A 26,880-nucleotide genomic window follows, 5' to 3' on the forward strand; every position below is an offset into this window, starting at 1 on the left:
AGCCTTATATCTCAGAGATTGGGACACAAAATTCCTAGCTTCAGTGGGCCTGTAGCATGCAAACATGAACCTTTTTACTCTGATAATAACATGCTTATAGTGGCGGCCCAAGCATAGAAATGTGTGAAAAGTAAATGTAATTGCTAAAATATACTTTACAATCAAATGTAAAAGTATGAGTCATTTCAAATTCCTTATATTAAGCAAACCAAATGGGCACGATTTGTTTTATTAGTTTTCATTTGCGGATAGCCAGGGGCACACTCCAACACAGACATAATTTACAATTAAGCATTTGTGTTTATTGAGTCCGCCAGATCAGAGGCAGCATCCTGGAGTCGCCTCTTTACTGTTGACGTTGAGACAGGTGTTTTGCCTGTACTATTTATTGAAGCTGCCAGTTGAGGACTTGTGAGCCATCTGTTTCTCAAACTAGACACTAATGTACTTGACCTCTTGCTCAGTTGTGCACCGGGGCCTCCCACTCCTCTTCCTATTCTGGTTAGGGCCAGTTTATGCTGTTCTGTTGAGGGTATAGTACAGTGCGTAGTACGAGATCTTCAGTTTCTTGTCAAATTCTCGCATGGAATAGCCTTCATTTCTCAGAACAAGAATAGACTGATGAGTTTCAGAAGAAAATGATTTGTTTCTGGCCACTCAACTAATCTAAAGAAGGCTAGTTTTATTTCTTCTTTTATCAGAGCAACAGTTTTCAGCTGTGCTAACATAATTGCAAAAGGGTTTTCTAATGATCAATTATCCTTTTAAAATGATAAACTTGGATAAGCTAACACAACATGACATTGGAACACACGAGTGATGGTTGCTGATAAATGGTCATTTACAACATTAACAATGTCTACACTGTATTTTGGATCAATTTGATGTTATTTTAATGGACAAAAAAATGTTGCTTTTCTTTCAAAAACAAGGACATTTCTAAGTGACCCCAAACTTTTGAACAGTAGTGTATGTAACAACATAGCCTAAGTTACCAACATGCACAAACTTGCATCCTGCGCCTGATGCCAAACAAGAAATGAGTAGCCTAATTATATTTACATTTTAGCAGACACTTATATCCAGAGCAACTTACAGTAGAGTGCATACATTTTCATACTTTTTTCCCCTTGTACCTGTGGGGACAGGAATTGAACCGACAAACCTGGCGTTGCATGTGCCATGCTCTACCAACTGAGCAACACAGTACTGTATAGCAGATATGCACTCACTGACATACCAGAACCTTTGCCAAGTGTGTGCAATTAAGACATAATTATTAGAGGAAGCTGCCTGCTTTGTTCTATTACTTTAGGTGGAGGCTTGTTAGTTTTCCATTCTAGGAAAAATAAAGCTCAACAGGGTCCCTGTGTTGGATACGCCTATGAGTTCAGACATGTACAGTATGGAACACAATCCTGCCCACAGGGACATTCCATTCCATTAAATTCAAGAGAAGCATGAATCATATAACATTAAGAGGAGCTGTTGGGATCTTTTACTGTACATCATACATGTACCAATCAGTTTAGGTGCACAGACAGGTTTGAAAGTGAAAAATAAGGTCTCCAACATTACATTTTGAACTCGGGACTAGATTTTGTTCACCCGGAGACATTTATTTGGAAGCACTCTGGACTAATGATTACATTTGTCAGATGCAGTCACTTTACCCCTACCTACATGTAACAATTTACCTCGACTAACCTTTACCCCCGCACATTGACTCGGTGCCGGTACCCCTGTAACATTATTGTTATTTTATTGTGTAACTTTTTTTAACATGTATTTTTTTACTTTAGTTTATTTAGTAAATATTTACTTAACTCTATTTTCTTAAAACTGCATTGTTTGTTAAGGGCTTGTAAGTAAGCATTTCAAGGTAAGGTCTACTACACCTGTTGTATTCGCCACATATGACAAATAACATTTTATTTGAGATATAATCTTTGTAGGCGCACAAAATAGGTAAATCTATTATAGGCCTAGTCATCACCCCTATGCCAAATTATGAAATAGGGATATATATATATGGCTGGCTTACATACAAGCTAGCATGGTGTTTTAAATTCCATTCTCTCTGTGGCACCATCCCTGGCCCCCATGTAGCCAGGCATATCTCAGGTGGGCAGCAGCACAAATCTTTGCTGTAACAATTTCAGTGCATGTTTTTCGAAGCAATAAAAATATAATGATAATGTTCATGAAAATAGCTAACAAGTCTCTGCATGTACGTGTAGCTTAGCTTAGTGCTAGAGTAGTGATGTTAAAAGAGATGCTAGCTAGGGTTTACTCTTTTCAATGTATTTGGCCATAGATGCCAGATACCATTGGATTACACAAAGTTTATTACAACTTGCAACAATTTGACATCACAGACAACTCACTGAAGCATTGTACAACTTTCAGTTTGTCATTGTGAAAGAACTTAAAGTAACCTACATCGAACTGTTTGCTATCACCAAATAGCTCAACCTCTCTCTGTAAGTGTGTGCGGCTACACTAACTGGCGGTAGAGGAGTCATGGCTAGAAGGGATCCAGCTTTTGTAAAATAAACGTAAATTAACGTCAAAAAAACGTTATGTCTGCTAACCTTTTCCCTAACCTTAAAATAATTATCCTAACCTGCTACGTTAATTATCCTAACCTGCTGCATAAGTTATCCTATCCTGCTGCGAAAATTCAAATCTGACGTTGTTTTGACAAAAGCTGGACCCCTTCGAGCCATGACCCGGGAGGAGGGCTGAACATGTAGATAGGACTCGGATAATGTTAAAGGCATGAGACAGGTACGATAAATAGCTCAAACGTTATGAGATCATCAAAATCAGGAAAAAAACGTTTTTCTTACATGTCCGCCAAATCATTGGATACTGCCTCTTTAAGATGTCAATCAGACTGTTGTTTACAGTGGCGTGAGCAGGACTGATGCATGTGCAGAATATTTGTAGAGAGTCGCTGACAGGGACAGTGGAGAGTAGATTCAACTGCACCATGCGCTCTGGCAAGACAACCGGAGTAGAATACACCTGAAATAAGAGACGAGGACCTCTGTCGTTTTACACCGAATTGCTATAAGCCGGTAAGAGACAACATTGGTAAAACACCTTCACAAAAACATTCGCGTTAATCAGCTAATGTTAAGTTAGCCATGCTAGCCAACTTATTTCTCCCTCAGTGTGTGTGTGTGTGTGTGTGTGTGTGTGTGTGTGTGTGTTTGTTTGTGACACATTATGGCTCTTCGAGTAGGCTATGAAAATCAAGAGGCATTTGCAAGCCATTTTTATTTACATTAACATATTTGCATGAGTATGTAAATATCAGTTTGATATTTGTGCATTGAATGGGATGCATTCCATCACTGATTTCCAAGTTGTACTAGCTCTAACAAGGTTCAAAGTTCAGGTGATTTATGTATATCAGTCTGTGAACCAACCCATCTGTAAACTGTAAAGAATGTTACCTTTGATTTTTTTTTAAAGATTTTTTTTTTTACATTGAAATTATGATTTAGTGTGACATCCGTTAGGCCTAAGTGCCTGTTAGAGAGGTAAAGACAGATCAAGTTAGTCTAATAACTATTTAATAGTGGATGGTGTTTCTGATTTTTCCCATGAAAGAAATACTTTGCCATAGCAATGAGAGTGCCAGTTGTTGTACTGGTCTTCTGTGTGAAAACAGCAGTCATTATTGTTGAGTGTCTAATAGAGAAGAATGTAGCCTAGGACAAGTTACATCCAGTATAAAAGCCAACTTCAATAGCTGGCTGTGGAATACTACCATTTAAATATTTCAGCATTAGCTTCATTTAGTTGACTCTCTGTTTGTGTCATAGGCTTGCAAGCAAAAAGCCTATGTTGTAATAGAAAATGTAGTACTCTGCTCTGTTTGTATTTGTTGTGTTTGCTTAAGCTACCTTTATTATAACATGAAATGTGATCACTCAAGACATGCAGTTTATAATATTTTGAGGGCAGGCAGTAGTGTGTACTATGCTGGAATGCTCTGGCAGCATTGTTTGTTTGATTTGTGTGCAGTATGATGCCTCCAGCATCACTAATGACATTAGGATCCCCTCTGTTGGGCTCTCCGCCATTCTGCTCCTCCCCAACTCCCCTACATAAGGAGTGTAGGTAACAGTTTACTTCTGTAATCAAGAATATTGCTGTGCGAATTGAGCCATGTTTGTATCTTCTGTTTCTTTGGGAGCTGTACTTTTGTTTGGCCTAAACCTGTATTTTCCGATGATATAAATGAATTCCCTCCCTAAGTGTCTATTGGTTATTGTAATATTGTAGTAGTGAAACAAAATTGTGTCTGCCTCCTCCTTGCCCTCTTCCTCATCCTCCCCTCTTCCTTCCTGAATCCCCCAATACTTAATCATCTGTACAGCTGCTTCTCCATGGGAAAACAAAAAAGATTGTGTACCAACTGGAGAAAGCACTTAATACACACACACACTCTCTCTCTCATCCTTAAACAATGTTAGCTGGGGTAGACAGAGTGCATTCCCCTCATGGGCATGAACCCACACTGCGTACTCCCACATCAGTACACTCTCCAACTTCATGATGTCATTGTTGACCAGTCACCCAGTAGGGGAAATATCCAAAGAAGGACTTCCTGTTCTCTATGCCACAACTATGCTACTCACTGGGTGCATCTCAATTCACTCTCTTCCTCTGTCCCAGTCATAACAATGTGAAGTGTTGGTGTACTTGGACCTGCCTGTATTCCTACCACAACCTTATCAGAGCTGTGACTCACATGTTATCCACTGATTGAAAGGCCGATAAAAACACAGCCAAACCACCTTCTGGTTTCTCCTGTCAGCTCCAGGTTCTCTACTGTCAGTCAGTCACTGTGCTTTACTGGAACACAATATTTACAGAACGTACTGCTCATTGCTCACACACAATGCCTCATTGTTCCGTCTCTGATTACAATGATCTATGATATTGAAATGGCTGATGTCATACTAGGATGTTATAAGGCTACTTTTGTTAGGCCACATTAGGCTCAGTAATGTCATACTTCACCATTTGTGAATTGATCGCCCCCCATCTAGCTTCGGAGTTTGTTCTGTTAGGTGACCTAAACTGGGATATGCTTAACACCCCGGCAGTCCTACAATCTAAGCTAGATGCCCTCAATCTCACACAAATCATCAAGGAACCCACCAGGTACAACCCTAAATCTGTAAACAAGGGCACCCTCATAGACGTCATCCTGACCAACTGGCCCTCCAAATACACCTCCGCTGTCTTCAACCAGGATCTCAGCGATCACTGCCTCATTGCTTGTATCCGCTACGGAGCCGCAGTCAAACGACCACCCCTCATCACTGTCAAACGCTCCCTAAAACACTTCTGTGAGCAGGCTTTTCTAATCGACCTGGCCCGGGTATCCTGGAAGGACATTGACCTCATCCCGTCAGTTGAGGATGCCTGGTCATTCTTTAAAAGTAACTTCCTCACCATTTTAGATAAGCATGCTCCGTTCAAAAAATGCAGAACTAAGAACAGATATAGCCCTTGGTTCACTCCAGACCTGACTGCCCTCGACCAGCACAAAAAAAGCCTGTGGCGGACTGCAATAGCATCGAATAGTCCCCGCAATATGCAACTGTTCAGGGAAGTCAGGAACCAATACACGCAGTCAGTCAGGAAAGCTAAGGCCAGCTTCTTCAGGCAGAAATTTGTATCCTGTAGCTCCAACTTCAAAAAGTTCTGGGACACTGTGAAGTCCATGGAGAACAAGAGCACCTCCTCCCAGCTGCCCACTGCACTGAGGCTAGGGTTACCTACGGTCACCACCGATAAATCCATGATTATCGAAAACTTCAACAAGCATTTCTCAACGGCTGGCCATGGCTTCCGCCTGGCTACTCCAACCTCGGCCAACAGCTCCGCCCCCCCCCGCGGCTACTCGCCCAAGCCTCTCCAGGTTCTCCTTTACCCAAATCCAGATAGCAGATGTTCTGAAAGAGCTGCAAAACCTGGACCCGTACAAATCATCTGGGCTTGACAATCTGGACCCTCTATTTCTGAAACTATCCGCCGCCGTTGTCGCAACCCCTATTACCAGCCTGTTCAACCTCTCTTTCATATCGTCTGAGATCCCCAAGGATTGGAAAGCTGCCGCAGTCATCCCCCTCTTCAAAGGGGGAGACACCCTGGACCTAAACTGTTACAGACCTATATCCATCCTGCCCTGCCTATCTAAGGTCTTCGAAAGCCAAGTCAACAAACAGGTCACTGACCATCTCAAATCCCATCGTACCTTCTCCGCTGTGCAATCTGGTTTCCGAGCCGGTCACGGGTGCACCTCAGCCACGCTCAAGGTACTAAACAATATAACCGCCATCGATAAAAGACAGTACTGTGCAGCCGTCTTCATCGACCTTGCCAAGGCTTTCGACTCTGTCAATCACCATATTCTTATCGGCAGACTCAGTATCCTCTGTTTTTCTGATGACTGCCTTGCCTGGTTCACCAACTACTTTGCAGACAGAGTTCAGTGTGTCAAATCGGAGGGCATGCTGTCCGGTCCTCTGGCAGTCTCTATGGGGGTGCCACAGGGTTCAATTCTCGGGCCGACTCTTTTCTCTGTATATATCAATGATGTTGCTCTTGCTGCGGGCGATTCCCTGATCCACCTCTACGCAGACGACACCATTCTATATACTTTTGGACACTGTGCTATCTAACCTCCAAACGAGCTTCAATGCCATACAACACTCCTTCCGTGGCCTCCAACTGCTCTTAAACGCTAGTAAAACCAAATGCATGCTTTTCAACTGCTCGATGCCTGCACCCACACGCCTGACTAGCATCACCACCCTGGATGGTTCCGACCTTGAATATGTGGACATCTATAAGTACCTGGCTAGACTGTAAACTCTCCTTCCAGACTCAGATCAAACATCTCCAATCGAAAATCAAATCTAGAGTCGGCTTTCTATTCCGCAACAAAGCCTCCTTCACTCACGCCGCCAAACTTACCCTAGTAAAACTGACTATCCTACCGATCCTCGACTTCGGCGATGTCATCTACAAAATTGCTTCCAACACTCTACTCAGCAAACTGGATGCAGTTTATCACAGTGCCATCCGTTTTGTCACTAAAGCACCTTATACCACCCACCACTGCGACCTGTATGTTCTAGTCAGCTGGCCCTTCGCTACATATTCGTCGCCAGATCCACTGGCTCCAGGTCATCTACAAGTCCATGCTAGGTAAAGCTCCGCCTTATCTCAGTTCACTGGTCACGATGGCAACACCCACCCGTAGCACGCGCTCCAGCAGGTGTATCTCACTGATCATCCCTAAAGCCAACACCTCATTTGGCCGCCTTTCGTTCCAGTTCTCTGCTGCCTGTGACTGGAACGAATTGCAAAAATCGCTGAAGTTGGAGACCTTTATCTCCCTCACCAACTTCAAACATCTGAGCAGCTAACCGATCGCTGCAGCTGTACATAGTCTATCGGTAAATAGCCCACACATTTTTACCTACCTCATCCCCATACTGTTTTTATTTATTTACTTTTCTGCTCTTTTGCACACCAATATCTCTACCTGTACATGACCATCTGATCATTTATCACTCCAGTGTTAATCTGCAAAATTGTAATTATTCGCCTACCTCATGCACACAATGTATATAGACTCTTTTTTTTATTTTTCTACTGTGTTATTGACTTGTTAATTGTTTACTCCATGTGTAACTCTGTTGTCTGTTCACACTGCTATGCTTTATCTTGGCCAGGTCGCAGTTGCAAATGAGAACTTGTTCTCAACTAGCCTACCTGGTTAAATAAAGGTGAAATAAATAAAATAAAAATAGCATGTCAGATCCATAGCTATTAGGCTATTTACCTTTACAATTCGATCTCGCCTGACAGAATGCTGTGAATGAACAAGACAAACTTTTCTGATCCAGAAATCAAGCAACAATATTATTATCATGAATATATGTAATTAAATGTCAATAGAAAAGCTATGAAAACAGAGGAAAATGTAGTGTTTGCTGCCCTTCCAGCTGTAGAGTTTGTAGCTTTAGTTGGCTCAGTGAGAAGACTTACCCAGCCTGCATAGCAACCATTTTTGTTAGGCCTAGTAACCAAAGTTTTTGCATGAATGAAAGTATTGTATTTCTTTTTTTTTGTCCTCAGATGGAAGGATTAAATAGTATGAATTAACTTATCAAAATAACATTACAGTTGAAGTCGGAAGTTTACATACACTTAGGTTGGAATCATTAAAACTAGTTTTTCAACCACTCCACACATTTCTAGTTAACAAACTATCGTTTTGGCAAGTCGGTTAGGACATCCACTTTGTGCATGACACAATTCATTTTTCCAACAATTGTTTACAGATTATTTCACTTATAATTCACTGTATCACATTCCCAGTGGGTCAGAAGTTTAGATACACTCAATTAGTATTTGGTAGCATTGCCTTTTAAATTGTTTAACTTGGGTCAAATGTTTCGGGTAGCCTTCCACAAGCTTCCCACAATCAGTTGGGTGAATTTTGGCCCATTCCTCCTGACAGAGCTGGTGTAACTGAGTCAGGTTTCTAGGCCTCCTTGCTTGCACACGCTTTTTCAGTTCTGTCCACAAGCTGAAATAAATCATTCTCTCTACTATTATTCTATACTATTATAGACATTTCACATTCTTAAAATAAAGTGGTGATCCTAACTGACCTAAGACAGGGCATTTTTACTAGGATTAAATGTCAGGAATTGTGAAAAAGCTAATGTGCAGGGTAAGGTGGCTAAGGTGTTGGTAAACTTCTGACTTCAACTGTATATATCTACCTCAATTACCTCGTATCCCTGCACATCGACTCGGTACTGGTACCCTGTGTATGTAGCCAAGTTATGATTACTCATTGTGGATTTATTCCTCGTTATTCATTTTCTGTTCTTTTTTTTACATTTTTCTCTCTGCATTGTTGTGAAGGGCCCATAAGTAAGCATTTCACTGTTAGTCTACAGCTGTTTACAAAGTATGTGACAAATACAATTTTATTTTGTTACAGTGCTATTAGGCTACAATGCAATAGCTCATTGATGGTTCATTTTGGGGATACATCTAATTTTGAAATAGACTAGGTGCTTTATCAATGCCTGCTGCTGTATCTGTGTAGCCTAAATATCCATGCTAGATGAGATCCATGGAACAGCTATTACTAAAACTCTCATGCAGCAGCCAATGCAGGGCTATTACAGAGCAGTTAATTCCTGTCAGAACTCCCCATTACCCACTTCAAATAAATCAATCCTAGCTGTTTAAACCTTTCTGTTCTGTCTGATGTGTACACACACACACTATATTGGTGGTTAATCAGCAATCCTGTCATAGCGACTGTCACAGCAGGGAAATAGGGCCATTTTCACATGGTAAACGCTTTGGCTCGGGATAAATAGAGCATTTACCGCTGAAGGAGGGTCATTTAGTAGGCTGAGGCTGTGTTGTGAAACTGATTGTGCTCAAGTGTTGCTGAAAAGGTGATGGATGTGTGAGTGCCATATTTGAAATCTTCTCTGTTCAGTCCATCCATTTCACTCTCCCTAGGCCCTGCACATTAGCTTTTGGAAATCAGGGCTACTCTGTTTAACTTTTTGCGGTGTCCTCTCTAAAGTGTGGATGATCTCATTCTGTGCACAGCACTTTTTGTACGTCAGTCACATTGCCGTCTGAAGTGCTAGTTTTGATCAAATGACATGGTACACCAGCCACCGGTGACAGTGTTATCATCAGCAGACCAGTCGACAGCACCAGAATGGTGACGTGTCAACAACAGATATGTGAAGTTCAGCTGTTTCAGGACATGGGACCAACTGAAGTTGTAGTACTTATCATCCGGCTCACACAGTGTTTTAGAGCATTGATCCTCTCAGCCATGGGAAATACAGGGAGGATATGAGACTCTTATTCTTAACCACTGATACAGGGTCAGATATTCCCCCCCGAGCAGAGATGAGGAGGACAATGGAGAAAGGACAGACTCTGGTCTGGTGGCCTCTTCACTGCCTGGCCCCTTTTGTCACTCACTGGCTTCCATTTCATCCCATCCCATCGTCTTTCTCTGTTTCACTCTGTTTTTTGTTGTTGTTGGTCATTCTGTCTCCTCTGTCTTTCCCTTTTTGAATTCTTCCCTCATTTTCTCTTTTTGTTTCTCCCTCCCTCTCTCGCTCTGTGTTTTTTCTGCTGAGGGAATGGCAGTCGTGACTTTTTTGTCTCGACGCAATCGCCGGTGTTTGTCATTGGTCGATTTCTTTGAAAGAGCATTGGTCTCCAGGGCGACAGAGAATGGCAGCACCATTTCACTTTTCTCTCCTTCCTCACTCCTCCCCTCCATCACGTTGAGTGTGTGGGGCTGTCATTCACTCTACTTGATCAGGTAGCAGTGTAACACGTATGCTTTCACAGTGACTGGGCTGTTTCTCTCTCTTCATCTTGCTCTTCTTTCACAGTGACTGGGCTGTTTCTCTCTCTTCATCTTGCTCTTCTTTCACAGTGACTGGGCTGTTTCTCTCTCTTCATCTTGCTCTTCTTTCACAGTGACTGGGCTGTTTCTCTCTCTTCATCTTGCTCTTCTTTCACAGTGACTGGGCTGTTTCTCTCTCTTCATCTTGCTCTTCTTTCACAGTGACTGGGCTGTTTCTCTCTCCATCTTGCTCTTCTTTCACAGTGACTGGGCTGTTTCTCTCTCTCTCTCCATCTTGCTCTTCTTTCACAGTGACTGGGCTGTTTCTCTCTCTCTCCATCTTGCTCTTCTTTCACAGTGACTGGGCTGTTTCTCTCTCTCTCTCTCTCTCTCTCTCCATCTTGCTCTTCTTTCACAGTGACTGGGCTGTTTCTCTCTCTCTCTCTTCATCTTGCTCTTCTTTCACAGTGACTGGGCTGTTTCTCTCTCTTCATCTTGCTCTTCTTTCACAGTGACTGGGCTGTTTCTCTCTCTCTTCATCTTGCTCTTCTTTCACAGCACCACAGAGACCCAGACAGACGGTTGGATTCTACTAAAGAAGGCGAGTAGTTTTGGGGCTTTTGTTCCCTGTTTTGGAAGTTTGCTTTGTGTCTTTTTCTGTTGGCTGTCTTTGTCAAACTGTTGTTTTCAGAGGGTTTGAATTTAAGTAAATAGTAATAGTTGCTTATGTCGTTCTAATTTCTAAGGCATATTCTGACAAAAAACAAATGATGTAATCCGGATTCATTTGACAATTTAACGTTCTTTCTGTTCGCTTCTGTGTCGTTCACTACAGGTGAATGCAGGTCTAACACTGAACTGGCACACATTTGTCTTCATATCAGCTGAGGGTCAATTCTTCAACGCTCCTGTCAGAACATATTTTATGAGTCAGAGATCTTTTGTTGATATTGTTGTACGCCGCTGACGATGAATTAAGATGAGCGTAGGATTGCTTTTCTGTCTAGATTGGTGGCGGAGAGCCTTCCATGGGAAATGAGATGAACAGTCATTTTAGTGTAAAGCTGCATTAGCCTTAAACATGGAACTTACAGTAGTCTTAATTTCAGTAAAAGTATGGATAGAATTTGTATTGAAACTGTTGGCATGACAGTTGTGTCTGGTCTCAAGATGTGTGTCCTTTGTTAAACACCATTGGGTCGTGTAGTAGAAAAGGACCATAATATCTTGACTCCACAGCTGTGGGCTCTGTTTTTCTGTCTTTGTCCCAACACTGACGCACTCTTTGGGCTGTGTCTATGAATTACTTTGTCACATTCTGGCATGGCATCCGTCTTCAAGTGTTGTCCTCTTTTGACTGCCCTGCTCCGGTTCCACCAACCACGTGGCTTGCCCTGTGTTTGGTAACCGTGGCAATGCCAGAAGCAGAGCTCTCGGCCACTCCCACAGGTGCACTCTTGTCTTGTCTGTCTGATGGCCGGAGAATCTCCTGTTACACACACACACACACACACACACACAGTTAGGAGACACCTGTCGTGTGTGAGAGGTTATCTCTCATACTCAGAGCTGGGTTGCTGAGAAGAGAGCTTGTATTACTTGCCTGTCATGTGAGAAAAGGATGTATGGGAAGGCTAATATACGTGAGGCAGACTGGCTGGACTCAGTGAGTCATTTTATATCTACTCAGGGTTTGAAGTGTGTTTGTATGAATCTCCCAAAAAGTGTGTGTGTGCTCACAGGAAGCTGTGGTGGAGTGTGTCATGGCTTTATCTGTAGACATTAATACTTGGCTGATGTAATCAAGATGAAACAGGGACTGGGGCTGCGTTGTAGCTGCATGCTGCTATGTATGATGTCACCGCTTGCTGACCCAACAATCCTCACATTCCTACTGGTGGTGTTATGCAAAGCAGGCTGGGCATGTGTGGGCTGCTGTGGGGGAGAGACAGAGGACCCTATGACCCTTCTATTAATTAGTAATCAGACACTCACTCACTCACTCACACACACACACACACAAGCGCGCACAGTCATTTATTCACACACACACACACACACACACACACGTCCAGTAGAACACACTCAAGCTCCACTACCACTAGACAGTGATTATACTTTCAGATGTCTTGTCCTAGGTTATATTCAACCAGGGAATCCTCCAGGCTACTAGATACTCTTTATGCCAGGTTTTGATGAACCCTTTTACACTAGCACTCTAGATTATGAGACATATATTGTGAGGATGATATCTGTAAAAGAGATGTGTACTAGAACAATGCAAGTCCATTATGTGAGATGAGTAGTGTCATGTTCCCCAGGCAGGCTGATGTGTGCAGGGGAGGGAAAGGGGAAGGTACACTGACTCACCCAGCCACCCCACTGCACACACAGCAAGATGAATCCTTTGATCCACGGAAGGGAAAGAGAAGTGGAGTGAAAGCCATTGGGACTTATTGTTCTAACAGGTGTTTTTATAGCCCTTTCTTTCCCCAGACATCAGACAGAGGAGAAAATGAAAAGAGAGATTGACACAGACAGAGAGGTATTTTTATTATACCTTTATTTAACTAGGCAAGTCAGTTAAAAACAAATTCTTATTTTCAATGATGGCCTAGGAACAGTGGGTTAACTACCTGTTCAGGGGCAGAACAACAGATTTGTACCTTGACAGCTCGGGGATTTGACCTCGCAACCTTCCGGTTACTAGTCCAATGCTCTAACCACTAGGCTACCCTGCCGCCCCAGAGAGACCGGTAAAGGGAGAACCAGACAGAGAGACAGGGCGTCAGTGCCTACATGTCCCTTGTTTACCCCAGACCCCTGACCTCTAATCACCTGACTGTTCCATTCTCCCTAACTGGCACTTCCTGCGCTTTATCATCATCAACAACCCCACCCTCTCTAGCTCCTCTCTCTAGCTCCTCTCTAGCTCCTCTCTCTCTAGCTTCTGTCTCTCTCTAGCTGTCACTCGCTCCAGCTCCTCTCTCTCTCTAGCTTCTCTCTAGCTCCTCTCTCTCTCTAGCTCCACTCCAGCTCCTATCTCTCTCTCTAGCTCCTCTCTAGCTCCCCTTTCTCTCTAGCTCCGCTCTAGCTCCTCTCTCTAGTTCTCTCTAGCTCCACTCGCTCTAGCTCCCCTCTCTCTCTACCTCCCCTCTCTCTCTACCTCCTCTCTCTCTCTAGCTCCTCTTTCTCTAGCTCCTCTCTAGCTCCTCTCTCGAGCTCCGCTCTAGCTCCTCTCTCTCTAGCTCCTCTCTAGCTCCTCTCTCTCTCTCTAGCTCTGCTCTAGCTCCTCTCTCTCTCTAGCTCCTCTCTACCCCCTCTCTCTCTAGCTCCTCTCCCTCTCTAGCTCCGCTCTAGCTCCTCTCTCTCTAGCTGTCGCTTGCTCCAGCTCCTCTCTCTCTCTAGCTTTAGCTCCTCGCTCTAGCTCTCTCTCTCTCTAGCTCCTCTCTAGCTCCTCGCTCTAGCTCGCTCTAGCTTTCTCTCTCGCTCTCGCTCTCTCTCTCTCTCTGTCTCTGTTTTATATCCATTGTGAATTTCTCTCTCCATTACTTGCTTCTCTCTCTCTCTGTTTGTCTCTCTAGTCTGGCCTGGCGGTGTGTTTGTTCACAAGTGTGAGACCAGTGTGTGGCGAGGCGGTATCCCACACACTCCCACCACCAGAACTCCCAGAATGGAGAGGATCTGAGGATTGGGGCTTGGGGCCAGTGTCTGATGTGAGCATACTGTTGACTTAAACTGGCTTTTGTGTTCCACACTGAGGGGCTCCATGCATGACTGAGGGAGAGGGAGCCCTTCCCTGGCTGTGGGTTGACACTGGTCTAGACTAGATGACAGCAGAGGAAGAGATATAGGCTATCACGTTTGCTTCTCTCTTTCGTATTGTTGAACTGGTATGGACTGTTTTCATGCACAGACAAGACTGTTGTAGTAGTACAGATGAAATGAGGTGAGATTATGATGATTTCCAAATGAGATCATATAGATAGACCTACAGTGGGGCAAAAAAGTATTTAGTCAGCCACCAATTGTGCAAGTTCTCCCACTTAAAAAGATGAGAGAGGCCTGTAATTTACATCATAGGTACACTTCAACTATGACAGACAAAATGAGAAAAATAAATCCAGAAAATCACATTGTAGGATTTTTAATTAATTTATTTGCAAATTATTGTGGAAAATAAGTATTTGGTCACCTACAAACAAGCAAGATATCTGGCTCTCACAGACCTGTAACTTCTTCTTTAAGAGGCTCCTCTGTCCTCCACTCATTACCTGTATTAATGCACCTGTTTGAACTTGTTATCAGTATAAAAGACACCTGTCCACAACCTCAAACAGTCACACTCCAAACTCCACTATGGCCAAGACCAAAGAGCTGTCAAAGGACACCAGAAACAAAATTGTAGACCTGCACCAGGCTGGGAAGACTGAATCTGCAATAGGTAACCAGCTTGATTTGAGGAAATCAACTGTGGGAGCAATTATTAGGAAATGGAAGACATACAAGACCACTGATAATCTCCCTCGATCTGGGGCTCCACGCAGATCTCACCCCGTGGGGTCAAAATCATCACAAGAACAGTGAGCAAAAATCCCAGAACCACACGGGGGGACCTAGTGAATGACCTGCAGAGAGCTGGGACCAAAGTAACAAAGCCTACCATCAGTAACACACTACGCCGCCAGGGACTCAAATCCTGCAGTGCCAGACGTGTCCCCCTGCTTAAGCCAGTACATGTCCAGGCCCGTCTGAAGTTTGCTAGAGAGCATTTGGATGATCCAGAAGAAGATTGGGAGAATGTCATAAGGTCAGATGAGACCAAAATATAACTTTTTGGTAAAAACTCAATATGTCGTGTTTGGAGGACAAAGAATGCTGAGTTGCATCCAAAGAACACCATACCTACTGTGAAGCATGGGGGTGGAAACATCATGCTTTGGGGCTGTTTTTCTGCAAAGGGACCAGGACGACTGATCCGTGTAAAGGAAAGAATGAATGGGGCCATGTATCGTGAGATTTTGAGTGAAAACCCCCTTCCATCAGCAAGGGCATTGAAGATGAAACGTGGCTGGGTCTTTCAGCATGACAATGATCCAAAACACACCGCCCGGGCAACGAAGGAGTAGCTTCGTAAGAAGCACTTCAAGGTCCTGGAGTGGCCTAGCCAGTCTCTAGATCTCAACCCCATAGAAAATCTTTGGAGGGAGTTGAAAGTCCGTGTTGCCCAGCAACAGCCCCAAAACATCACTGCTCTAGAGGAGATCTGCATGGAGGAATGAGCCAAAATACCAGCAACAGTGTGTGTGAACCTTGTGGAGACTTACAGAAAACGTTTGACCTCTGTCATTGCCAACAAAGGGTATATAACAAAGTATTGAGATAAACTTTTGTTATTGACCAAATTTTTTTCCACCATAATTTGCAAATAAATTAATTAAAAATCCTACAATGTGATTTTCTGGATTCTTTTTTCTAATTTCGTCTGTCATAGTTGAAGTGTACCTATGATGAAAATAACAGGCCTCTCTCATCTTTTTAAGTGGGAGAACTTGCACAATTGGTGGCTGACTAAATACTTTTTTGCCCCACTGTATATTATTCCTTGACTGTGACAAGTATCATGGAAAAAAACAAAGGCTTTGTTTCTAACTTCTGCGGGGTGTGCTATATTTAAGAGTAAACCATACAATGACCTAAGCCATCCAGACTTTCTCTATCTTCATGATACACAGAGCATAGCTACAATGCAGGAGCAATAGTTCGACACTGACCATAATGACATGGCTATGTTATACATAGCTCTGCTAGGAACAAACAAAGTATTACTACTGCCTTGGTCTGGCTTACCCTGACCACAGCCTATGCCAACAAAAGTTCAGAACTCAGTGTGTTGTTGCAAACATGAGAGCAGTGCAGGCTGGGACATATTCAATTAGACAAGCAATGATGCAAAATGTTTAGAAACTTATTGGACTGTAGTCCCTTCTTCGTTTCAAAGTGTTTTCTCCTATTGGATCCTGTTGAAAACAACGCTGTATTTTGCCTTCTGTATGTTTTAACTGTGTCTGTCTCTGTCTCTGTCTGTCTGTCTCTGTCTGTCTCTGTCTGTCTGGTCTGTCTGGTCTGGTCTGGTCTGGTCTGGTCCGTCTTGTCCGTCTGGTCCTGTCTGTCTGTCCGTCCGTCCGTCGGACAGAGGTTAAAGCATACAGAAGGCAAAATGCAGCGTTGTGTTATACAGGATCCAATAGGAGAAAACCCTTTGAAACGAAGAAGGGACTCCGTCCGTCCGTCCTTTCCCCACCTGTTGAAGGAGGTTTTCTGGGAAACAGTAGAACAAGAGACGGAGGTCTCATCTCTGAAGAGGGGGAGGGAAGACGGTTGAGCCTTAGACTTAATGCTATTCAAGCATGATGCAGAACAGCCAACAAGACAGAACCTATCGGCTGCATGAGTCCCCCTGAGCCCACCTCCCTCCACAGGACCTATTGAAGAAGTGGCAGGAAAGAGAGGTCTATTTATCTTCCTCCTTCCTCAGATACTGACATCTTCCTGCCTTTTCTGCACTGATCTACTGTTGGCTTATTGCTCTCTTGACAGATTTATGTGTGTCCTTAGTAAAGGTATTAAGTTATTATGGGCTCTGATTGAGGCCAGTGAAAGGGTGATCCGGGTTGTGGGTTTGGGAATGCTCTCAGTCTTTAGTGTCCTGGGACTGAACATTTAGCAGGAGGAAACGGGGCTGTATTGGATTTGACTGCTAAGATGATGACGCTTTTTAGACCTCATCTGTTCTTTCTTTGCTTTCTTTCTTTTTGCTCGATGCAAACTGGAGCGGGGGTTGAATGTGTTATAGAAAAGTAAGGTTTGGGGGGGTGATGGAGGGAGGTGATCCGGAATCAGGGTTTACAGGAGACAGTGAATATGGCGATTCTCCTTTAATCCCAGAAAGCAGCCATTCAACTTGCCATTGACCAGCTTTTCAAGATTAATAATGCCAAAATACATTTGATACTTATCAAATAATGTTTTTGTTGAGCAACTATTGTCATTACTGACGTCATGGCTGATACGTACTTCCAAAATAGAAAATTACATGCAACTGAAAAAAATCCTTGTCTGGAAAGAATCTTAGTATTGTTTTTGACCAAGTGTGTCAAATCCACCTCTTTTGCTCCTGCAATATTAGTCATGGATTTGAAATACACACAAATAAATAAAGCCTATCTAGAAATATACAATCACTGTAAAATTGTACCCTATATTGTCTACTTAATCTACTTACATGAAATATTATTGCATTCTGTGTAGCATTTGTGAAACAACAGATTGATATGACATTCATACACTATTGTAGGTAGTAAAATCAATGACCTTTCCAGCCAACCTGTGCTTGGCAGTAATTCCAATTTCATTGGAGGTGCAGAAGAGGTGGATTTGGTGAAAAAAAACCAGATTCTTTCCAGACAATAAACGTTTTTGGTTGCATGTAACTTTTTATTTCTATTTAATTTTTTTGGAAGTACGCAATGACCGTAACGACAGTAATGATAGTTGCTCAGTGAAACTGTTTTCTTTGGTAAGTACAGAACGTATTTTGACATTAAGCTGGTGAAAGGCAAGTTGAATGGCTGCTTTCTGGGCTTGAAGGAGAATTGCCATATGTCTCCTGTAAACCCATATTCTGGTTCAGGAGGGAGGCACCCTCAGGAATGCCTGGAAGGGGACCGTGAAATCTCAAAGCCTTCAGATTAATCTAACTCACCCTGCCCTCAGCTCTCATTGGCTCTGTTTGACTTTTGGGATTTACCAGCTAAGTAGTTCCTAATCGTAGGGAAAAAGACTGACTTCTCGATATTGCCCTTTTAAAACTTTACTTCCCTCTGGCACCTTCTGCTTTTCTCACCCAGGCCACTAGCAACCAAACCTCCAGGGTTCTCTCCCTTCACTGTAGTTCCAGTCAGAAGTGTGTGTGTGTGTGTGTGTGTGTGTGTGTGTGTGAGTATTACTGGATCTGTTGTGGATATGACCTCTTAAATGTGTCAAAAGCTTGTGTCAGTGGACAGAAGTGTCAGATGTGAGCAAACTCTCTGATGGGTTCCATAGTTCAGGCTGCAGTAAAAAGCTAGGCCTAGCCTGGTTTATATGGTTTCATTAAGGTTGGGGGACATATATGGGTTATTGCAAGACAAAATAGCTCCATTATTTAACATTTTAGTCTCAATGAGTCTGTGTTTTGTGAATGTGTTTAGTTAAAGACTGTTATGAATCATGTCAGTTCAGTCTTGGTAAATTAGACTAATGCTCAGGTTGTATGTTGATTTTTAGTGTGTTCACCCTAAAGGCCATAGGATGTCCTGCCGTGACAATACCAACACAGCATCTATTTAGCCTGGCACGGCTCCAAATCCAACCTTAGTGGCTTAGCAGGAACCACACACACACATCTGATTGTTTTGAGGGGTTTCCCTGTTTCTTTGTGAAACAGACTAGGCTAGCCTGCTCTACTGGGATCCTCCTGAGTATCAGTGACCAGCCCTGGGGTTTTGGGTTGGAGAGGCAGAGGGAATCATGTAGTATGGGAGTGTAAGAGAGATGGAAGGAGAGAGAGAGTGAGTGAAAAAGGGATGAAGAGAGAGAGAGAGGTGTTGATGGAAAACAGGCCTCAGCTCCTGCTGTGGGGCTCCCACACACAACCATTGGTAATGCTAGGCTCTCGTGTGTGTGTGTGTGTGTGTGTGTGTGTGTGTGTGTGTGTGTGTGTGTGTGTGTGTGTGTGTGTGTGTGTGAGTGAGAGAGATTCTGTGCTTATTCCAGGAACAGAAATGGCAAAGTTTGAATTTGGGGCTGAGTGTGCATTAGTCAATGTGCACGAATGTGATCAGTGTGTGTTCTGTGTCTGTCCTATTTCCCTGCAGTGACAAGATTGCTGATTTAACCATTGTGTGTGTCAGAGGAGGCTGGTATGAGGAAGGGCACATTGTAATGGCTGGAATGAAATCAATGGTATGGTACCAAACATATGGAAATAACGTGTTTGACTCCTTTCCATTAATTCCAGCCATTACAATGAGCCCGTCCTCCTATAGCTCCTCCCACCAGCCTCTGGTGTTTCTCTGTAGCTGGTGTGGATAGAGACCGTTGATTCCAGAAAATGACACTGAGTGTGTTACTGAGAATGAACGAGGTAGGTGGAGAGCTGGGGAGAGAATACTCTTCTACTCCCAGTACCTGGAGAGGGGGAGGGGGATGCCCTGTCAGCAGCGTGTGTCAGGGCGGGGTGAAAGGAGAGCGACTGGGAGGGTGTGTTTCTGTATGTCAGAAAGGGAAGGGTGAAGAGGGAGGGGTAGAGAGAGGGAGAGTTCAGCAATCACTCAGATCTTCCTGAAGCAGCCATTGAACGAGTGACGGAGAGAAACAGGGGTAGAAAAAAGAGAGAAAGGAAGAATGAGAGAAACAGATGAGTAGCAACGGAACGATCTGTTTAATCCCCAGCCACCTTGTCTGACTCGGACCCCCGCTGGACTTTACACACTCACTCCCTCTTGCGCTGGGACTACACTTCCTGATCCCTCTCTCCAGAGCCCGGAGGAGCGAGTGGAATCTACCCGAGAGAAGGAGAGCGAGAGAGAGAGCGCTGTTAAAGAAGACATTTCCACACCTGGTGAGTGTGGCATATGTTGTTCTGGGAAAAAAAGTTTGTGTGTGTTTTTCTCTGAGTGAGTGTGGGTTTGTGTGTGTTTTTCTCTGAGTGAGTGTGGGTTTGTGTGAGGGACTTTATATGAGTGTGTGTTTGTGTTCAATGTCCCTGACCAGGCTACTGTGTCTTTAAATGTATCTTTTGCTGCTAGGCCCCCTCTGTGGCACAACTCAAACCTGTTAGGGGGAAACTGTCTGCCTGACCTGTGTGTGTTTCTGCATGAATGTATGCGTGACAAGGCATGATAAGGCCATGGGTATCTAAGGCCATGGGTATCTAAGGCCATGGGTATCTCTTCCACAGCCTGCACGTCACCCAGCTCTTTTTACTTTGGCAGATTAAAGATTAATTTATGGAGGGCACGCGCAGAGTTCACTCACTGCCTATACAAAGCTTATTTAACTGTTAGCGTGCTACACATTCTAAAATATTAACTTATTATCCTAACCTGTGTGTGTGTGTGTGTGTGTGTGTTTTTAGAGTCTGTAGCTGTTGTTCAACCATGTGCAGCCATAGGGAGCCAGAGATTTTATTGTCTGGCTTACTCTGAGAGTAAATAGCCATACTTCATGTGTCGTGTGTGTGTACATGTTAGTGTGTGAGATAGTTGCGGAGGGGGGGGTGTAAATGTATTTAAACTCGAGCACATTTTCAACCAACTGTCTCCTCAGTCAGTAGATTCTTTTTGTTTTTGACATTTAGAGAAAGTTTTTTGACAATTGAAAATAGTCTGCGGTGCGTTTCCAGCAGGATGTAATGACGTCAGACCCCCAAAAAGAAACCATGGTGTCTAAATGAAAATGAAGTGGTAGAAGTGTTTCCATTAACCATTTAGACAAACTGTGTATTAATAAATTGTGAACAGCCAGTATGCCCTCCCTCCTATAGGTTTCATGTCTCAGGTAGCCTGCCAAAACCAGTATGGATAGAATGCAAGAATCTACTCTTATAAATAAGAGCGCGCACACACACACACACACACAGTGGATTATACATACAGTATGGTTAATTTCCCATTACATTGGGCTGGGTGGAGCGTACTCTGAGGGATGGTTGTGTTCACTGCGATGTTATATTTAATGGCCTTTTTACTGCTTCACTTCACCTGGAAAAGCATGGCCCCTTTTCTCCTCCTCTGTTATGAAGTGTGTGTGTGTCTAGCTGTAAATTCATGTAATGTAGTCTTGCTGAGCGCAAGTTAGTTCATTCTAACTGATGATGTGGGTGTGTAAAGTGACTGTCCTCATGCTGTGAAGTGGCTCTGCCTGTCATTGGTTACCTACTGCGGGTGGTCTCAAAGCAACAGTGTGTGAATGTTTTCATGAGGGAAAGTATTACTTGTTTCTTGTCTAGGTGTGTTTGATAGAGTGAAGGTGTGTGTAATGTGATGGACAGACAAACAGTGTGTGATCTATCAGGAAGGAGAGTGCACTGCGTGATTTAAAGATTGATCCAGTGCTGCTCTCCTCACTTGCACTCTTCTACCTCTCTCTCACAGACAGACACACTCAGACACCTGTATATTTCATTATTCCAAACTCACTCACTCACTCACTCACTCACACTCTCTCTCACATATGTTCACCCAGGCCCTAACTGGGTGGCAGGAACCAATAGCTTCCGGTCTGTTTGTTTCTGGAGGAAAATGTTTGATACCAATTGCTGCATGTTTGCCTTCGGTCAACCAGTTAGAGAGAAGTTCTAATGGAAAGTCCCTGGCAGTTTGGCTGTGGTCATTTAGTCCGGCAGTGAAAGATAACCTTCTGGGCCCTCTGGTCTGACCTCTGATCTAGAGGTTTTCAAACTCCCTCACTGTCAGACATCCTGATAACCCACACACAATGAAGTCTACCTGGCTGATGGTGATTTGTGCTTTCCACTGTACTGTCAGCTTCACTCCTGGCCCTGTCTGTTTCTTACTGCTTCACCTCTTTCATCCCGACCTGTGTGTGTGTGTGTGTGTGTGTGTGTGTTCTGTCAAACCTACTTGGCCTCAGACTTCTAGGTTGAGCTATATGATCCTGACCTGTTAGAGTTGACAGTGTTGCCAAGCCTCCGGACACCTGTGGACGTGGAGATGAGGGGCAATGCGTGTGTGTGGTGCGTGTAATGAGATTTATCTTGACGCAGCCTGTCTTGTGACCGTGGCAATGCAAATATCCCACAATCCCCTGGGAGAGTCATGTGATGCCATACGTAGACATGGCAATGGGGTGTTGTGTTTGAGGAGCCATGTTGACTCTCAGCATCTTACAAAACCGTAAATAAGGCTGGTCTCTCTGCCAGGGGAGGGCCTGAATACACACACGTACATATACACACACACACACAGGGGCCTGAGAGAGGGGCTTTTGGCACCAAGCAGAAGGCAAGCTGTGACGGTTTCTAAATCTATGACTAAGGGAGTAGAGGCAGGTGTTCTTGACAGCGACTTGCCTCCAATCAGAGTTGGAAGACGTTGTGCCTTAAACTGAGATCTATTATCTGTAAACATCATAGAAGTACGTCAAAGTTGCCTCCAAGAACAGGTAATAGAAGCGAAAAGCTCAAATCTAACTTCAGCCCTCTCAAGATTGACCATTAGGAGGGATCCTAGGTCAAAACGGACTGAAAGATCAGCACCTAGGGACATTTTCTCATCCTATAGTAGTACATGGTAACCTCCAGGGCAGCCTCCGTCCACTGATACACACAGACATAGTCAGACTGGTTGGCATTACTCAGGTTAGGGACTGTGTACTTTCAACACAGTCTCAGCACACTCTGGTGTTTCACTTTCACAGCTCAGGATCTTTCATGGGTGAAGAAGACTTGTTGTCACATTGAACGGTGTTCTATTTGGTTCTTAGAGCTGTATGTAAACCCCTATGCTCACCACAATGTGATGACAAAGATCTCCCTGTCATGGAGATTAATGGATAAGGCCCTGTTCTCAGTGTCTTGACTCATCCCTTTGTTTAGTTAGGGCGCTTGTTTTTCATTGGCCTTTTCCCACTGACATATGTTCTCTTGACTTGCTCAGTAGACTCTCCATGCTGCTCTGTGGACTGTTGACTGGTTGTACCACCATAAACACACTGTTAGGAGAGTTTCTCTTTGAAATATTGAAATGTGTCTGAGCTGTGTGTGTGTGTGGTAAAGAACATCCTGAATGGATACCAGCCACTAGAGGTCTTCACGGATCCACCTGTACCCGAATTCCCGATCTGGGACCCAGAATTCGAAATAATGTCAAGGATGTGGGTTGGATCTGATGTGATTGTCACAGGTCTCGTGTATGTGTAATTTTAACTGACTTGTCCGGAAGGGCCCTTGCATTTCCGAATGAGACTGCTGCAGTAGAGAGCGAGAGAGAAATCTTATAATTTATGCAGCTGCTCTTGCTTTTCACGAGAGTGGAGCGTTGATGTTGGCCAATCCTAAATCATCAAAGCTTCAATATGGTACCGTCATAGAGCCTCGCTCCATGTGTGGAATTAAAATGGCGGAATTAAAAGTTAAAGGAGAAGGATCGGCTACAATGATCAAGAGCCAACAGGTAGGCTGCTACTTAATGTTCTGAATGGAGTTGTTGTTATTTGTAACTGTAGGATGAGAAGGCGCACGCACTGAAGCCTCCGTTAACCCAGTTAGTCAGCCTAGTTAGTTAGTTTAATAAATCCTCTCAGGGATCGGCGTCCCACTAGCGGGACAACTTCTGATGAAACTGGAGGGTGCGCAATTCAAATAAATAATCATAACAATTATGGACATTAAACATTTAGGTACATACAAGTGTCTTATACCGGCTGAAATCTTAAATTCTTGTTAATCTAACTGCACTATCCGATTTACAGTAGCTATTATAGAGAAAACATGCCATGCGATTGTTTGAGGACGGCGCCCCACATCAAAATATTTTTCCATCGGCACAGGTTTCATACATTCACATACTTTTTGAAAATCTTTCTCTGATTTGTCATCCAAAGGGTCCCAGCTATATCATGTACTGTCGTTTTGTTAGATAAAATCCTTCTTTATATCCCAAAAAGTATGTTTAGTTGGCGCCATCGATTTGAGTAATCCACTCGTTCAACATGCAGAGAAAGGAATCTGAAAATCTACTCCTAAACTTTGTTTCAACAAGTCAAAATATGTTTCTATTTATTCCTCAGATAATATAATATTTCTTACAGAAAGAAGTATGTTCAATAGGAAACCGATTTTAGCATGTGTGTCTTGTCTTCATGGCGCGGGAAAACAACATGAAATTCCAAGACTGTCCCTGTACTAAAACTGTTATTTCTTATTCATTTTGTCACAAGCCTGAAACCTTGAACATAGACTGCTGATGGTAGCCATAGGAATTGCATCCTGGGAGCTAGAATTGAGTATGCCCTTATACTTGCCATTGGAAGAGCATGGTCTTTCAAAAAATACAATTCTGGTTGGTTTTTCTTTGTATTTTCTCCTACCATATCTATTGTGTTATATTCTCCTCCATCATTATTTTAACACTTCTACAAAGTTAAGTGTTTTCTTTCCAATGGTACCAATTATATGCATATCCTGGCTTCAGGGCCTGAGTAACAGGCAGTTTACTTTGGGAACATCATTCAGGTGGAAATTGAGAAAAAAGGGGCCTAGCCCTAAGAAGTTGACTAGCTTCTGGTCCCGGTTTGATGCAGGGCAAGACAGGTACTACATAGTTTATTTATCATCAAATATGATTATCTATGGCAGCAATTCGCCTACTATAGCAAGAATTGGGTTGGTTGGTTGCTGTCTCTTATCTCTCCCTCCCTGCTCCCCATGTCACTTGCTCACAGCACTGCCCATCCCCCACCTGCTAGAGTGGCACCTCTCTCCCTCCTCTCGCGCTTTATCAGCTCCGGTTAATAAAATAGCTTTAAAAAAAATTCTGCTGCTTTCGTCACTCTAATCGGACCGAATCTGGATCCGACCAGGTTTATACGGAATGGGTCTAGTTGGCCTCGGTTCCTTTCGGAAATGTTTTTATTTATGCATATCAGGTCGGGGTGGGAAAACCCCATGTCCATTTCGGAACGGGTCCAATTTTTTTTTAACTCTTGAAGACCTCAACCAGGCACACACATAGCAGAGCTACCCCCTCCCCCTGTAGTTCCAGGGGGTTGAGATATCTTCCCTGGGAGAAATCAATCTCAACAGACTGGCTAGTGTCAACTATGGACCCCTGTGTGTGTGTGTGTGTGTGTGTGTGTGGTAAGTGGGGCGAAAGGGAGGTTTCTAGGGCTGGACAGAGCGAGGCAGATATATAACCCTGCTCCAGTAAGATATCTGGGATATTTACCCTTCCACTCATCCTCCACTATCCTTCCATCATTTCACCCCTCCACTTAGAGAGCAAAAATCGTTACTCGTCCCCCAGTTTAATGAGAGACTGAGTTGAGGCTGGCACCTCCCCATGAGTGGCCTTAGTCCTATAGATCCCCACTGCATGACCCACACCAACCACACTCAAGTCAATACTACCTTCATAGCTTCCATAAATATCCACATACTCTGCTCCCCTCACACCATACACCTTCTGCACCTAACCCCACACCTTACTCCCCCTCAACTTTACCTCTGTCCTTCAGTCATCTCACTGAGTGCTTTCACAACAAACATTCCTCAGGGTGTATGAATGCCCACTGTCCTGTTTAAAGTACACATCTCAGATGAACACACACACACTCTCTCACACTTCTGCCCTTATCCCACTCTCCCAGGGATAGTCACTCTCTCCCTAGGTCAATATTAGGTGTGTGATAGGAGGTTAGCATACCTCTGACCTTAGCCATGGAGCCACATGTTAATCTACAACACCTGTTTGTTACCTAAGCAGTGTATTAGATTGACACATGTTTCACTAGTGTTCAGGAGAATAAATATAGTAGAAGGAGAAGAAATGGAGCTGTAGGAAACTAAGACGTTATAGTGTAATGGGATAACATTGGCTGTGGGTTGACACAGTATCCTATGCATGGCCCCAAGTTATAACAAAAATGTCCCTAGTGTTAGGGTGAAGGAATGGAACTAGATGAGTTCAGTTTAATTGAAACCAGTGTTGAAGGGACTGAGTTTGTTGTTGTTAACTATCCATTGCATGGCCCCAGCTAAGTTGAGAGACTTGGGATGTAGCCTAACTGGGTGGAATGCAGCACAGATCTCATCTGTTAAAACATTCATCCAGCCCGCAAGTCCTTGTTTTGCATTTGGAGTCATATATTTTGACGTCTGTCCCAGCCTTGTTAAAGTATGCACACCTACACTAGTCTGGACTGGATCCTAAAGACTCCCACTGTTGTTTGGTTTTAGGCTATAGACAGTGGTGTAGTGAAGGGTAAATGCAACTAAATGCAGTTTAACCACCATTTGTTTTTGCACGACAGTGAGCGTTATCTTCTTCACCGTGACAGGTGATCAGTTTACCCAGCTATTTGTTTACCACAACAACATTGGCTATAGACAACTCTCAACGTAGTATTTGGGGTTTAACATATAACACTTGGAATGGGTCTCATTTGGAACATTTTGGAGCATACTGCTGGAACATTAAATCCCCAAAAGGAAAACAAAAAAGCAGCCTGAAGTGGCCCTACTGTAGCTTTTTGACTGGTAAGAAGCTTCAGGAAGGTGGTCACGTGTGTTTGTGAGGCAGAGGTCTTGGGTTCGAGCCTCGGTGTGAGCCGAATCAGGAGGAAGCGGTACTCCCTAAGCAAGCAGCGGGACG

General features: G+C 43.6%; 1 protein-coding gene across 9 annotated transcripts in view; it reads left to right on the forward strand.

Annotated features, from left to right (window-relative positions):
• The first annotated feature begins 2,686 nt into the window (after positions 1 to 2,686).
• Positions 2,687 to 26,880, forward strand: part of LOC110496993 (ras association domain-containing protein 7) — a 51,373-nt gene continuing 27,179 nt past the window's right edge. For 2 of the 9 annotated variants that reach the window (XM_036956288.1, XM_036956284.1), the window contains exon 1: positions 2,687 to 3,083. The gene's annotated coding sequence lies outside the window, so the exon portion shown is untranslated. Of the gene's footprint in view, positions 3,084 to 14,042; positions 14,161 to 19,740; positions 20,109 to 26,880 lie in introns of those variants that run through there. The other 7 variants (XM_036956278.1, XM_036956271.1, XM_036956269.1 and 4 more) reach the window with 5 other exon arrangements.

Source organism: Oncorhynchus mykiss, chromosome 2, assembly GCF_013265735.2.
Source record: "Oncorhynchus mykiss isolate Arlee chromosome 2, USDA_OmykA_1.1, whole genome shotgun sequence".
In the NCBI taxonomy this organism is placed as follows: Eukaryota; Metazoa; Chordata; class Actinopteri; order Salmoniformes; family Salmonidae; genus Oncorhynchus; species Oncorhynchus mykiss.